Source organism: Phyllostomus hastatus, unplaced genomic scaffold (genome assembly GCF_019186645.2).
Source record: "Phyllostomus hastatus isolate PE091 unplaced genomic scaffold, TTU_PhHast_1.1 phas_contig_40, whole genome shotgun sequence".
Lineage (NCBI taxonomy): Eukaryota > Metazoa > Chordata > Mammalia > Chiroptera > Phyllostomidae > Phyllostomus > Phyllostomus hastatus.
Window position 1 is genome coordinate 35,369,302 of NW_025333872.1, and position 10,297 is coordinate 35,379,598.

Here is a 10,297-nt window from a genome sequence, read left to right on the forward strand (position 1 = left end):
TTCAAAGAATAGTGCTGAAGGGATTCATTACAGAAGACTAGTTGAATCTCTAAAGTTTTATTTTATTTAAATAAAAATAGCAAGAAACAAATATGACAACATATCAGCTATAAATGTTCTAAGTGGTGGAAATACATATTTTATGTATATTTTAAATATGTATATTTAAAATTTCTTTTAAAAATATGGGAAAAAAGACCAACAGACACATGTATTTGAAAATACATACTCCATAAAGTTTAGAATATAAATAATCTTAAGAGAGCTCATGTACAAATGCTGAGATAAGAATTATTTCAATGATTTTAATAATTTTACAATTAATAATTTTACATTTAATAACTTTATACTTTTTTCAGATCATCATTTCTTAAATGGCATGGGTAGGAAAAATCTCTTTTATGTAATTAAGATGACCAAAAATAACATGGCACAAATAACTCCAAGAATTATAATTATTCTGAAGGGCGGCAAAATTTGTCACCCCAAAATATGAATAAACTCAGAAAAAGTCTGGAGACTTTGCTAAGAATAATACATGTTATTAAACTTCTGTTTTTTTTTCTCTTGTTAATCTTTTATTATGGTGGTAGTAGTCGTGGGGTCTCAGACAGGAACCTAAAAGGGTAGAGGGAAAATTGTTTATCTTCCTCTACATTCTGTGGAAGAATAAGACAGGTTTTCTTTGGAGTGTTAATACAAAAATTCAGTTTTTATTATAATATTATCATCAAATGGAAGTGGCTCATTTGTTTTGCAATAAAGGTAAATTATTTGTGGCACTCTAAAGCACCATTTAAATTAACTTAATCTAAGCTTATATTCTAAGAAACTAATATAGTTCCAGGTTTTACTAGCCTTTATTCCCAATTAAAAATCTATAACTACTATTTTTAAATGATGAAAAGAGTTAAGGATTATATTGTGTTTGTATCATGTATATGTACTGCTTACTTGCAGTACATATAAATGATCAAAAGATTGATCATTTATATCAATCTTTTTTTTTTAAGATTTTGTTTATTTATTTAGAGAAAGGGGAAGAGGAGAAAGAGAGGGAGAGAGACATCAATGTGTGGTTGCCCCTCATGTGTCAACTGGGGACCTGGCTCACAACCCAGGCATATGCCCTGACTGGGAATCAAACCAGCAACCCTTTGGTGTGCAGGCCTGCGCTCAATCCACTGAGCTACGCCAGTCAGGGCTGTTTGTATCAATCTTTAATTGTTTCTATAATTAAACTAATTAATGAAGCCTGAATAGAAATTATTAAACACACATTTGAGATTTTTCTGTCTAAACACACTAGGAACACTTACAACTTGGAACAGTAATCCTGTTTTTGTGTTTCCATAACACTTTTAAGTGTTTATTTAATTTTTTATTTCTTATATATTAGAGCCACACAACAGCTATCTACATATCATTTAAATAACCAAAAATACAGACATGATTAGCTTTATGCACAGCAAAATAAAATTGTTATAAAGCTCTGTCTTGAGAAAAATTTGATGACTGAATCATAAACAACCATAACTTGCATATTCTGGGAAGTGAAACTTTGATGAAATCAAGGAGAAAAGGTTTTTATACTATCATCTCAATGTGAATTTGGCATATTTTATTTACCTAATAATTATAAAAGATGTTGGGTAGATATATCATAATTGGACTCTATTTGGAATATTATGTCACAAAAATTAGAACATATCGTTTTAACCTTTTTATCTATATTCCTCTATTTGGAATATTATGTCACAAAAAATAAGGAGATATTGTTTTAACCTTTTTATCTATACTCCAAATTTGGTCTAGTAGTAAAATGATGTCTATATGTTAGACATACAATTAAATAATTTCTAAATTGCATATTTTAAAAATGCTGAAGGAAGAGATTGTTTCTGTGTGATGTGTTTGTTTTCCTGAGTAACCTCATGCTAGCTATTAAGGAGCACTGTTATAAATATAAACGTAAGTAGTATGTAGAATATATGTGCTACAATTAATCAAAATACTGTCTCTGAGTTCTTGTGATTTCACTGAAAGCAAGTGGACAATTTGTTTTTAGTGAAACCTCTAAATTCTGAAGTAAAGCTTTAGTAATTCCAAGCTATATTTTTGTCATTGTAGCTTTTTTCTGATGTATTGCTTTCATAATATAAATAGAGTATCCCAAATCATGCAACCTTTCATGACAGGTTACTAGGTATCATTTTAATATATTTTCTTCAGAAAAATTCTTACATTCTTTATTATACTGACCAATTATAATTAAAAATTAGAACTAAATGCTTAGAGCTAGACATAAATATAAACAGGAAAGAAGGAGTAAAGGAATCACTCAGTGCCTTTCTGGGAGAATTGTACTTGCGCTGCCTGACATTCTAGAACCTAGTCTCCTTTGATAGCGCACATTTCAGATGTGTCAGCACAGCAAGCATGAATGAAGGAAAAGCCCATTCGGCCTTCTTTAAGCATATTCTCCTCAAATCTAATCCTGATCAATCTACATCCTAAATCAGTCCTCAATTCTGGCTGTGTACCTGAATCACTTAAAACTTTGCAAAGATTTGACTAGTCCTTAGTCCCGGAGTTTTTGATGTGGGTGCCTAGATTGTATTTTTACTTATAAAATAATTTTTACCTCTGGCTTACTTTATCCATTTGTGACACTTGGGGTGGGGGCAGAATCCCAAAGCTTTTATACAGTTGAAAGCAGAAAAGGCCCAATGTTTTCTTTCATCTTTCAGCAATGTCAAAAAAATAAAAAAGTGATCTCAGTGGATCCTCATTCATCATCTTCAAATAGTATTTATGTAATGACCACAAGAGAAAGCTGTCACACCAGGAAATTATTGTGTAATCAAATTAATCCACCCACAAAAACAACTTTCTGAGTTCTGGTCTGTATTTTACACCATTGCAGAAGGCACTGAGAAGGAGAAAAGAACAAACATATTAGTGGAAATAATTCTTTAAAAGGTATTGATAACTTTTAACCTAATGAGAACACTCTCAGCATCAGCTTTCACAATTTAGCAATAGTCATGTAAAATAAAAGAATATTTAAACCAACTTTGTTGTTCTTAAGTATTTATAAAGCCATCACTTGAGCTCTGATTTGATTATATTTACTATGTAGATGAACAGGTGAAAATATTTCTATTTTTACAAGTAGATTCAATAAAAATTGACTATGGGGACAGGGAGAAACACTTTCTTATAGGTGTATCAGTAAATCAAAATGCATTTCAAGCAGGCTTACTTTTAAAATGTTTTACTTGTGGTTCCAAACTATGTTATTGGCCCACCTCTTTCTTGACATTTGACAAACTTGTTTTGAGAATACCATTTCATGGTGAAATAATACTTTGGAAGGTATAGAACGAAGTCCAGAGCATTCAGCCATTGCAAAACATAGGCTATGTCTTCACTTGGTTGTGTTATATACCTCCATTCACCACTCCATATTTCTCCTCTGGTCCTACAAGTGCTTTTAATAATGTTCTTACCAGTATCACAGCTCAAACTACACACACTCCCTGAAAGAATTCCTGCACTCAACTGACTTGTAAACTTCACTGATATGTAATTGTCCACCTATAACAATAAATTAAAATAACTAATAGAATAAAATCAAATATGCCAGTGTATTTTTGAGGAAATATTTTGAAGTATGAGTATATAAAAAGTAGGTAAAAGTTTTTTGATGGGATGAGATAAACCATTTATAATTATTTTTTATGATTATTATCTAAAATGGCTGTTTGCAAACATGTATTTCCACCTACACAATAAATATCATTTTTTAAAAATTAATCTTTACTGTACATTGTTCCCATTACCATTTAGTCAGCTTAAACCCCCTTCCCCCAGCAATCCCCACACTGTTGTCTGGGTTCATGAGACCTTTTTCCTTTTGCTTAATTCCTCCATCCCCTCACTTCTCCCCACCCCAGCTGTCATCCTGCTTTCCATCTCCACCTATACAATAGATAATTACTACTTTACCTTTTTTTAAAAAATACTTTTTATTTATTTATTTTTAGAGAGGGAAGGGAGGGAGGAGAGAGAGAGAGGGAAACCTCAATGTGTGGTTGCTGGGGGTCATGGCCTGCAACCCAGGCATGCACCCTGACTGGGAATCGAACCTGCAACACTTTGGTTCACAGCCTGTGATCAATCCACTGAGCTACACCAGCCAGGTATACTTTACCTTTTTTTAATGATGTTCAAAGAATGAGAAGAAATACACATGAATCCTAGTATATTTAAAATACACATGAATCTAAAATAAAGCATCATTTGTACTTTGTCATAGAATGAGGTGTTTGTCTAAGTGAATTTTATAATAAACAAATTCCTTTTTCTTTCTTGATAGAAATATTTAAAAACTGCACTGCATTTTCTGCACCATAAATAGATTATAGAAAACTGCACATTTTTAAGCATAAACACTGCCTAAAATGTTCTTATTGTTTGTACTGAAATAGATGTGTGACCATTAAACTTCTTGAACATTTTACCACTAAAATCTAAAATCTGCTCTGTATAATTTTTTTCTTTATTTTTTCTCACATTTTACAATTAAGTTTTTTTCACTGCTACATGTGTACCTGCTACTTACTTTTAAAATATTCTCAGTCCATTAGCACCTTCATAATGTGCTGCTTCAAACTTTCTGCAAGCTAGGAAATGAGATTGCTAATTTTGTTAGACATGTGGCCAAATAAAAAGGAACAAACGTGTGGTGATATAAAGCAAATGAGCTGCCTACAAAGAGAATAGGTGAGATTTAGGGCTTGACATGCATGCCATTTTTCTTGACCCCTGTGATGTCTCATTTTCTAGTTTATGTTTCTCAATAGTATTTCCCATAGTTGACAATGTTTTTTGAAAAAGGAAAATGTTCTATGTATTATGTTTAATTGTATTCAACTATCACTGAGACCACATTCTTTTTTGGCAAAACATCATGTTATGCCCAATGAATGATGGAAATGTGACAAAAGCAATCACACAAGGCTTTGTAAGAGGAAGAAATAAGCATTCTGTACAATAGAACATTTGGGGGACTATTATCATGTATAATAGATTTTTTTCAGGAGGTCACAATCTATAGGCAGAAATGCTTCTTAGAGAAGTGTTATAATAGACAAGTAAAATACAGTAAGTATAAAAAGGAAAGATGAGAGGAAAAACAAGCAAGTAGGAATTTAAGATAACTAGACAAAAGAAAAAGAAAAGAAAGAAAGAAAGAAAACCAAAGAAAACCAAAAGAAAAATGAAGATATTTGTAGTTTTAGGGATTTATTTCCAAAAGAAAAATGAAGATATTTGTAGTTTTAGGGATTTATTTTCAAGTCCATAGAAACAATCTAATCAATGTACAACTGAGGGATTCTCTCTTTCTAGGTGTGCATATCCCATCAGCAAAGACTGGAGTTTGGCCACCTTTCTTTTACAAACTTGAATCTTTTAAATAGACTCAAATACAAATATTTGTATTTGTTAGGAAAATGGACTACTTACATTCATTATCATTTTTCTGTGAACTTAATATCCTCTGTTATAAATGTCTTGTTTTATTATATTTTATTTATTTTGTTTAATTAAGTTTCTTTTTATTACTCATCTCTTTACTAATTTGGAAGTTCTATCATGTGCATTCATTTGTCATTCTATTTTTAAAGAAATATTAAATCTATATTTCCCTACTGTTATATTACATTTAAAAGACAATCATTCCTCCATATTAGGTTAGTTTATCTACTTCTCTCTTCACCACTGAAATCTTTTAATGGTTTTAATTCTCCCAATGATGTTTAATTATAAAAGTTTAGAATTTTTGGTTTAAGCTGTTCTTTTTTTTCTGTTACTATAATGTGTTTGTGGTCTTTATTTAATACATTTTACCAGTTCTTAGTTGTACCATCATTATATTCATACAGATTAAACTATCATTATTAAAATATTTATTGCATTATGACTTTTGTCTTTCACCATCCTGAGAATTTGTTCTGGTTTAGTTTAACTTCATTAGAATGATTTCCTAATTTCCTCATATAGGGTAAAAAGCTGCCATATGTGCTGATCCATATATATATATATATATATATATATATATATATATATATATATATATATATTAAAGAATTTTTCAGCTACAGTTCAGCAAATTTTTTAAGAGTTTATTTATTTATTTTTAGAGAGAGAATGGAGGGAGAAAGAGAGAGAGAGAGAAACATCAATGTGCAGTTGCTGAGGGCCGTGGCCTGCAACCCAGGCATGTGCTCTGACTGGGAATCGAACCTGCGATGCTTTGGTTTACAGCCCACACTCAATCCACTGAGCTATGCCAGCCAGGGCTGATTCGTATATATTTTAAAAAATTTATTTACCCCTTATACAAGATTAAATATAGAATACTTGGATTGCATTGTTTTTCTTCATTGAGGTTTATAAGTTTTCCTCACTTAGACTCTAGTGATATAGGTAGTAAATTAAACTACTGGCTTAATTTACATAAATAAAATATTCTTTATGCCTGGAAATGATATGTATTATTTACAATTGGGCTCCACCTCAGAGAGTATAATATTGATAAATAGTAGCTTGAAAAAATAGAAGTTCCCTTTTTTTCTAACTTAAAAAAAGTTGAGGGGTGAAGAGTCCAGTGATCACTCTGGATGTGTCCATCCCAGCTAGATATACATTACCCATGTATAACTGTCATGAATCCACTTCATTTCAGAGACTGGAGGTCTTCCACATATCTCTCCACTAAGATTTTGTCCTCATGGTTCTGTGCAGCCCCTGGAGCTCTTGTTATCTGTCACCTTTGTGTTCTAGGCAACAAACTGAAAAAGGTCAAGAAAATGGTACCTCTTTTGATTTCATAAAGTTAGCCTTATTAAGCTATAAACTTCACAAAATAAAATGCACCTATTTTAAGTTGTCAGGCCATTTTAAGTTTTTATATGTCAAAATTAATTTTGAGATATGTATATATTTGTTTAATCACCACTACAATCAAGACTTTGAACATTTCCATCATTCCAAAGAGTTTTCTCATGACTCAGTCAGTTAACCACTTCACTCCTTTTTTTTAAATTTTAGCTTTTTAAAGTATATTTTATTGATTATGCTATTATAGTTGTCCCAAATTTTCCCTCTTCATTCCCTTCCACCCTGCACCCCCACACCCTCCAGCATTCTGCCACCTCCTTAGTTCATGTCCATGTGGTGTACATTTAAGTTCTTTGGTTTCTGCATTTCCTATACTATTCTTAACATCCCCTGTCTATTCTGTGCCTACCATTTATGCTTCTTCTTCCCTGAACCTTTTCTGCCATTCTCCCCCTCTCCCTCCTCATGATAATTCTCCATGTGATCTCTGTTTCTGTGCTTCTGTTCCTATTCTAATTGTCTTCTTAGTTTTTGTTTTTGTTTTTTAGGTTCAGTTGTTGATAGTTGTGAGTTTGTTGTCATTTTACTGTTCATTATTTTGTATCTATTTCAAGGCAACTATGATCTGATTTCTATGAGTATATAATAGTAGAGTTTATCTTAGAATTCATAGAAATAGGATAATATGTATTATGTTGTATCTGACTTTTTTCTCAGATAATATTTTTGAGATTCATCAGTTCTTGTGTATTGATAGATTGTTTGTACTTTTTAATTTCTGAATAGCATTTTATTTCTAAGTTATTACACAGAGTTCTCAGTAAATGTTCTTCGGTCTTGTGATATATCACCCTATGGATATACAGTTTAATATTCAATCAGTGACTCACATATATCCCCATACAGATCTCTAGAGTTCTTTTTTTACATATCTCACTCTTCTTCAGAAGTATGCCCTGCAAATTTCAGATATCCAACCACTCAGAGAGATAGTTAGTCTCTGAGTTTTCCCTTTCTGTACCAATATCTAGAAAGTGCTTCCAGGTAAGGAGCTGGGACAATTCTTGGGGTTGTTTCCTTTGTTTCCATTCTTCTAGGATCAAAATTCTATGGTGACTTTTGTGTAATTTCTAAAAACCGGTTCTTAGTCATTTAATTCAGTTTTCTAGTTGTTTATATTGGGAGAGCTAATCTGTTACCATGTTGACTAAACACTAACAGAGAGCCCCTTGCCATTTAAGTATACATAAATTTCATTTAACATGTCAGCTTATATTTTATTAGTAAGAACTTAAATCATGGCTACACTTATCTTACAAAGTTGACTTGGATGTATAGTAATATATGTAAGTGAAAATATACACAACTAAAACTAGTTTAACTAATCTAACCAGTGTTAGATTGAGACATGTTAAAACTGGGATGAGAGTTTCTTCTCCAGAGGCCCAAAGCTGATTAGTTTAGGAAGCTGAGTTGAGGATACTCTACTCTTGGATAGAAGGTGTGTAGGTTTTTCTCAGTAAGGTACTATAATCCCCTTCCACAGCTTTAATTTCTACTAAGAGCTGCTCTCCACAAAGCCACAGGAGTAGCACCCATTAATCCACCAAATAGATTTCATACAGATCAACTCATTCCCTTTCTCCCACTAGGCATCCATCCATATGATGGTTCTACCTTTAAGCTTTGCTTTGGATTCCACTGGCAGTACAAAGCTTTTTTTTTTTTTTTTAAGAATCTGGGTTTTCTAGGTTCTCTCTACCAAGGTCTTGGGCAGTCATTATACTTTAAAGGTCTCAGCTATCCCTGGCTGGTGTGGCTCAGTTGGCTGGGAGTCTCCCTTAACCAAAAGGTTGCAGGTTTCATTCCTGGTCAGGGCACGTAGCTAGGTTTCCATTTCATCCCAGTATGGGCATGTGCAATCCCTAGTCCAGGCACACATGGGAGGGAACTAACTGATGCTTCTCTATGGCAGTGATATTTCTTCCTTCCTCTTCCTCTCTCCCTGAAAGCAATGAAAAAATGTTGAGGATTAAATAAATAAATAAATATTTAATAAATAATAGCTATATATGCAATAGAACTACATGTGAGCTAGCTATATCCATATTTTATCTCTAATAACAGATAGACAGGTATCTAGACAGATAGGGAGACAGAGATAGATAAATGCTATGTCCTTTAGGCCCTAACAGTCAACCACGATGGAATGAGCATGGAAAGCGTAACAGGTTATCAGGGTCTTGTTGAGGCTGCCATCTTTCCCTGTTTACAGATTTGCAACTCTTGCTCTGCTTTCTAATCTACAGACCATAACAAAAATAAGTCATTAAATTCTACTAAGACATGAGGATAGCATTTAGATTCTTACTAAATATTAAGAGAAATTGTTATTTCAAAAGTATTGATGGTATGAAAGATTCAGGCCCTCATAAGTGTCTGTTTCATTGGCGACCTGCCTGCATTTTACAGATGTGTATTTTCAACCATGACCATTGCCAAGTGACAGTGAAGCCCCTCACTGTCAATAATGTTATAGGAAATCTTTGGATTGCAGTTTCTCAATTTTATCCACCCTGCTTATTGGCTAGAAAGATTTAGTTTTAATGTCAATAATAGAGATGTACTTTCATCAAGAGTCATATAGTTCACCCAAGTCACTATATTCTTTGCATAACCAGTATAAATTTTCCTTTAAAAAATCAAAATGAAATGCAGAAAAACCTGTGAAAGTACAAGTAACCTTTCAAAGGAATTCCAAAAATATACAGAAACACTTTATGCTACCTACCTATTAAAACTGCCAACAAAGAGAACAATTGAAAAAAATCTGTTTTGCCCATTACTGAATAGTATTAGAGTTGTTAAAACAATAAGCCAAAACATTTTTTGAAAAGGAACATCCACTAGCATTAGCTAACTTGAATTTACCCTTGAAAGTTCAAATCAAGCAAGTGAAAATAATAATCCAGATGAATTGGCAATAAAAATTAGGCCATATGTCTGTTTTTAACATTGATGGCTCTTAATATTTCCGATTTTCTGAATAATTTACATCACAAATGTGTTAAAAAGATAAAAAAACCCCACCAAAATGACATATCTGTAGAAAAATAGATTTATGAAATGTGGTATTTTGTGCACCATTTTTGGTGTACTTTTGAGTTCAATAAACCTAGAACACTCCATTTTGAACACGTGTTTTTGTTTCATTTTTGGATATCTCTGAATAGTTATATTTTAGACTTCCACAGTTTTATTATGCAACTATTATAAAATAACAAAATACATTGATATAAAGAAAATAATCTTTAATTCATATTAGGTTCAACTGGGTAGATTAAGAAATCCAATATCCATGCTGTGCCTCAAACTAACTAAATCGGAA